A 7,215-nucleotide genomic window follows, 5' to 3' on the forward strand; every position below is an offset into this window, starting at 1 on the left:
GCTTTCTGGGCAAGTACAGGAATCACAAACAGCAAGACAATGTAGTTGGTGCCTTTAAGGGGGAAAAAAAAAACCAAACCATTACTCATGATATTCTTATTAAAGCACAAAAGCTAAAACAGACCACATGTTAGATTAGGATAAGGGGAGATTGATATATAATCATTTATATTTAAGCACCAGTTGCATAGGGGTGGTTTTAAAGTATTTGCAACAGTGGCATACATACTAAAGGTAGGGAACTGTTGAGAAGGACAAAAAGTACTTTTAAGTCATGTAAACTTGCCAAAAGTAAGGATATTTGTGTTTGGTTGATTATTTCTTTGTTGTGACAATGATTCCTGGCAGTCAATATTATGCTGTTGGAGACACTGTTAATTCCCCCTTTAAACTGAGCCACATTAGTTAGGAAAATGCATTTGTGGGATGAGCAGCAAAGCTAAGAAACTTTCCAAATCTTCTCTCTGAATGCCAAACAGCTAATTGACTTTGTTTGGTTTTATTTACTGGACTGGATGTCTTAAGAAACAATTGTCAATTGAACAGTTTGTTCATTTAAAAAAAAAAAAAAGGTCTCTCAAGGCATTTTTTTTTTTTACTATATATATTTATTACACATATTTCTTGCCAAGAAGCATAGTTGAAACAAATGAATAGTTCACCAAAAACAAACTTTCTTACTTTTTGTGCTACACAAGTACTCAATTGGCATAGAGGGGGAGTATAGAGTGAAATAATTGGTTTTCAAAGTATGAAACAATCATCCCCCATCCCCCATACATATCGCGGCCCGACATAAGAAGGCAAATATAGGATGTTTATCTTTCCTGAGATCTTAGTAGGTTCAAAGAGAAGTTACATAAACCATGACTACGGAGTCTGTACTTTCTATGTATTTGAGTTAGTGTATACTGGCTGCTCAATCTGGCCAGTATGATGCTTTGTTGTACCTGTGAACAGGTTTCTACTGCAGCTGTCAACAACTTGACTGAAACAATGCAAGTGAAATTAATGGTGCTGTTTACAGCATTTCCCATGAGGCATCAGCAGTGTAAATCCAGCCTGTGTCATGCAGCACAAGGAAAGATACTTGTTCAGTATCAGAGGCAACTGTCAGCTTCTCATGCATTACGGGATAAAGTTAGAAACATGTCTTAAAGTGAAGATACAAATTTTGGCTGGGCCACTTGGGTTAAAAATGACGATCCATGGTCGTCACGACGATGAGCTAGGGCATCGTGATGGCCTGTCTCTACCCTACCCTGTCACAGTTACACTATAATCTTAGGATAATAACAAAATAGCACAAGCGCAGAGGCTGCTGCTGCAGAGCCAATGAAGATATTTCCCCAAACTGAATACAGAGACAGATCATTTTAATCAAATGTGATCAGAATGAATTCTTAAGACATGAAATAAGAATAAAGTATCTCTAATTACATGGTGACATTTTTTCTGGTTTTGACCGCAGCACCTTAACCTAATAATTTAAGATGAAGAAAAGGAGACAAGAAGCCAAAGCACTGGCAGTATCAAACCAACCATATGAGGCAAGATGGCATAAATAAGCTGCAACTACTGTAGCCATGAAGGATGCTTAATCTGAAATGTCGTTTAAACAACAACAAAGCCGCATTGGCTTTGCTCATTTTCAAGCGATGAGGCAGCAGCAGCAGAAGCGCACCCTGTCACCGGGATGACTGCAGCCACCGCAGCTGAAGATAGAAGAGAAGAAGGAAGGTTATACTGCAAAATGAAACATTCTCTGAATTTGTGACAACATGGACAGAATGTGAGAAATGAGGAATATAACCATACATGGTCATTGCTTGCATTGCAAAAAACATGTTAGGTCAGAGATAGAAGGAGGACACACATTGTGCTGCAACATGAAGAATGAGACACCAGGGCTGGAGGAGAATTAGTGCTACATCACCAACTCCTCCAACTCAGACTCTCTTTTTCCCCTCTTCATCTGGCACAGCGACAACACTGAGGTGATTGGTTCTCCCACATCAGGTGAATTACAATGTGTGAACCTGTTACAATTGTGTGGCGTGTGTGTGTGTGTGTGTGTGTCTATGTGTGTGCAGATGTTTACGCCTGCCTTGCTGCATTTGTTTTAAATAGCACTTCAACATGCATGACTGTAATACTGGAGGGTTATTGAGCAAGTTTTCACCAGACTGTTGCAATTAAGTATGTCAGCGCCAGCTGTCTCACACGGGACTCACGGGACATTTTATGGAGGTTTCTTTTTTAAAAATTTGGAAAAACTCAGCTTAAAAAATATAAATAAAGTGAATTTCATAAAAAAAATATACAGTAAAGGGAATAAATGCTTTTGTACATCTAAAACATATCCAGGACTAAAACAAAACCTCAGTGATGTCCTTTCCCAAAATAAATTCCAGGATGATTTGGAAAAGTTTATCATATTTAGTCCTGATATAAACCTAATTCATCACTCTGTTTCTCACTCACACAGAAGTATTCACGTGCAGTACACACAAGTAGACACAAAGTGGCAGTATCATTGTGTACTTGCACTCACGTTTCATCACCCCAGCTGGAAAAACTACAGCTTAAAAGACTCAATAAATTACTTCCCAGGCACCAGAGAAACTTGGTGCAAAACATTGTGTTTAACACTGCAAGCTTGCACATTTAACACAGCTGTGCACTGACTACAGCGAGAGTGTGTGTCAGCATTTATATGTTCACGAGACTGGATGTGATTCCCTTGTGGAAGCAGTAATCTGTAAATATGGTTGACTGCACAGATAACCATATGGGTCATAACTGCCTTGGAAATGCAGCTTACGTGACAAAACACTAACACACACGACAACCTACACTCATACACACACTGACATCATCAAATATGATACAAAAAGCAACTGCCCCAACTTCTAAATCAGGTTGTTAAATAAATTAAATTTAATCAATATAAATATTAAAAAGGTTTAACCAGCACTGTGACACACAGATGATGGATTATCAAAAAGCCAGTTAACAATTACACCAAATGAACGACTAGTATACATATTCCTACAAGTTTATTGTCCTGATATTAAATTCCAAAAAGGTATGTGTTAAAATGAAATGATTTAAGAATCTCATAAACAAGTATTTTTTTTGTCAATGGAAATAACATATCAGATGTCAAAACATACATTTTTCCACTTTATGTAAAAAATCTAACTTTTAAATTTGATGGCAGCAACACATTTACAGACAGTTTCAACAGGGTGATGCTCATTGCGTAGCAGTGTGAAGTGCAGGATTCTAGCTGCTAAGTAGTCACAGCGCTTTGTTGCTTAATTTTTCATTTTGTCATGTCAGTTGTTTTACATCGGTTGTGATGAATGACATATGTGGTTTAGCATTGTTTTGCTGAAATATTTAAAGCTTATTATTTGCTGAAGGAGATGTTGTTTGGATGGGACTAGATGTTGCTCTAAAACGGTGAACTATACTTAATAATTTCTCCACAGATGTGTAAGTAATACAACCCCATCCCATCAGATTTATTCTGCAGGATATCATCCATGTTTGTTTGTTTTTTTTGTATCCCTAATTGCTCGCAGCAGCTATTATTCCTGTGGGTCCTTTGTTAAATACAATTAAGATTGCATGCATTCATGTTCATTCATATTTACATCTATATACATATACTTATACATACATACACGCACATATACATACATACAAAAGCATATCTATACATACACAAATACATACATACACACATTCATATACATACACATGCATGTACATACATAGATTTATACATATTTAGCAAATCCATTATTAAATTGCCATCATGTTTTTTCAAACTCAAAATTATAATTTACTGTTGATAAATGATTTGGTAAATGATTCCACACATACATTCCTCTGCAAAATACTGTCTTTTTCATTGCATTAGTCTTAGCTTTGATAATGTAAAATTATTTCCAGCTGCCTGCTTATTACAATACCCACGTGTATTTATACTGAACTAAAGGTCTTTATAAAGTGTCGTCAGAGTTTTTGCAGCTGAGATGCTCTAGATAAAAGTATCTCTAGCATGGTTTCCAGCAATAATTTAAAAGTTTGACTCATTTGAAGACAGAACCGTTTTTCATTTTCATCTAGCCTCAGACTTTTTAAAATGAGTTTTCCATTGATGGCAGCTTGAACCTGCATTTATAGATGACATGGTGAACTGTGTTCACTGACAGTGATTTGTAAGTGCTCCTGAGCCCATGTAGTGATTTCCAGGAGAGAAGTCTGCCTGCTTTTAATGCTAAAGATCATGAGCATTCAGTTTTGACCTTTGCATACAGATTCCTCCTGATCCTCTGAATCCTTTGACATTATATGCAGCAAGTCGGATCTTCAGAGTGTTAAAAAATTTAAGTTTTCTAAGACTTTTACACAACTTTCACAATGCAGTTTGTCACAAGTTGGTGAACCTCTGCCAGTCTTTACATCCTGTTCCTACTCATGTTAATAATTTGATGCCAGTTAACCTATTTAGTTGTTCAAATGTTCCTCCAGTTGTTTTTGATTTCTGTCGATTACTTTTTTATGGCTTTTGTTGTTCCTGTTCTAACTTTTTTTCAGATGTGCTGCTGCGAAAAAATGCAAAACGAGCTAATATTTTCTAAGAAAAGGTAAAATGTCTCAGTTTCAACATCTGATTAGGTTTTTTTTTTTTTGCCTTCTAATGAGAATAAAATATCAAATTTGCAAATCATGCTACTTTTATCTATACAACATGTGAACCCTTTGAAGCTGTGGTTGCAGTGAGTGTAATCTGTTTGTTTTTAAATCTCATAATTTCTGGCCGATATAAGAAAAACTAGTGAAATCTAATGTGATTCAGTGGCTGAAACGTAAAGAAAATATATGTTATTACTTTATTAATCTCCAAAGTGGAATTATAAAGTTATAGTCTGTCTTTTAAATAATATTTTTGGGTGGGGTTTGAATAAATTCAACCTTTAAGTAATTTTGTTTCTGTTATTTTGTCTGACCTCCTTGACATACTTGAAGGGACAGTACAGGTTAAAAAGGAGATAAGATTTTTTTTACTTTAAAAAAACAAATCAATACAGCTGATTTAGAAACTTTTTAAAAGTTGAATTTGCATTTTACAGGCATCTATTATAATGTAGTGTGTACAGGGATGTTAAACACTACCTACCATCAACCTGAACATTCCCGTAAAGCCTCCATATGGCAGCAGACCTCCTCTACGGTAGCAGCTTCGCCCAGCAGGAGAGCACTGGGCCCCCCAAAAAAAACTGCTTAGAAAGGGCTCAAAGAACATGCAAAGACTCTTAGGTTTTCATCCAGCCTCCAAGCTCCCCAAGACTAATGTGATTGGATCTAATGGCATCTGTGGCAACCCAAATCCATAAAAACTCTACCCCACAACCTACAGGGCTCAAAGGATCTTAACGCTGTCATCACATTACCGAATACTCCAAGACATTCTTTGTTCAGTCAGATTTTTTTGGTGGAAAAGGGGGACCTAATGAATATTAAGCAGGTCATATTAATGTTAATTATGGGTGACTGATGTGCAGCATGTGAGGGCAAAGAAATTAGTTATTAAATGTGTGACAAATCTGCCTGTTAGATTGAAACAGATCCACTGATAGTGATTAGTTCATTTTCTTTTAAAAAGTACCACCATGCTTTCTGACCACGACTCCACCTCTTGTACACTGGTTCGATACTATGACTATCAACAAGTACAAACATAAAGATGGCATTGTGAATAGAATCTGTGTGAAAAATGAACTATAGTCTCTAAAAATCTGAATAAACCCCATGTGAACTTGAAGAGTGAGGAACAGAAATTTCATTAAAGTCAAGGTGACCGTTCCTTGTGACATGTGAGAAGTAAAGATTACGCCAGCACACACACAAAACCCATATCTCTCATCTTATTTGCCTTCCATCACAAGGAATTTGTTGTCATCACAATAGGATTTTACAATATGATTTTATTGTGATGTTGCTATTTGTATTGTCTCTCATGCTTTTGACACTATCTGTAATGCTTTTATTGTGTCATGTAAAACAGTTTGAATTGTCTTGTACATGAAAGGAGTTATACAAATAAACTTCCCTTGCCTTGCACACCGCACATCAAACCTGTAAATCATCAAGAGTTTCGCTTATGATTGCCTTTCATTTTCCCCACATCTCACAGCTTTCAGTTCTGCCTTCATTCTTTGTCTTCATCTGCTCTTCCTTTTGTCTCTCTTACAGCCTCCACCTGCTAAACTTTACTTTTTCACCCACCTCAACGTCATTCCCCTCATTTCTATCACTGGTTCAATTCACCATCCCTCCCTCTTTCAGTTAGCCTCATTCAGTACAAGGCTTTTGTGATTGGCTAGTATTTATATCAAGTAGGTCCCAGTGCCACCTGGGACAATGGTCTCCAGTCAGATCCAGGTCAGAGCAAGCAGAACCATTCTTCGGCTCAGCACGAATCAATCCAGTCCAGCAGAGTCCAGCCCAGTCCATCTGCAACAGAAGCTAGCCTCTGAGAAAGACATAGGTACTGCACTGACTCACCCACCTGCATCTCTCTCGCTCGCTCGCTCTCTCTCTCTTTCACACACACACACACACACACATACATACACACAGGTAAGCAGACACATAAATCAGCAGGTGCTGCATCACTGCTACAATTTGCCTTACATACAGGTAGATAGTAGTTCTGGCTGACTGCACCAACCTGCATCATGCACACCACTAAAAATTCACATCAAGCTTGCCTCTGAGCCCTATCGGTGCTCTGTTATGGTGATACTGGTTTCGGCAGCTGGGAGACATGAGGAGGTGAGTGAATGTGTCAATGACCTGCATGCTTTAAAGAAGTTCAGGTTCCAGGGTTCTGAAATGTTGCCCAATGTTTGGCAACAGGAGGATATGTAAAAATGAGGACATTATGCTTAATGTATACAGCATTAGTAGCATAATATTAATGATGACCATTTTAAACGTCAATAGATCGTTAAAGACTGCTGTCAAATAAATAAATAACCCGAATGACATGTATACATCACATCGTACGGATGTTACTGGTTCTTCAAATGTAGGCTACCTTGCCTCAGAGCTGGTACCCACTCACAGCCGGTGTGTCACAGTTACTGGAGTAGTTTACACAGGATTACCAGGGGATAATCCATTTACAGTATTTAG

The sequence above is a fragment of the Telmatherina bonti genome (assembly GCF_933228915.1).
Source record: "Telmatherina bonti genome assembly, chromosome: 7".
Taxonomy (NCBI): Eukaryota; Metazoa; Chordata; class Actinopteri; order Atheriniformes; family Telmatherinidae; genus Telmatherina; species Telmatherina bonti.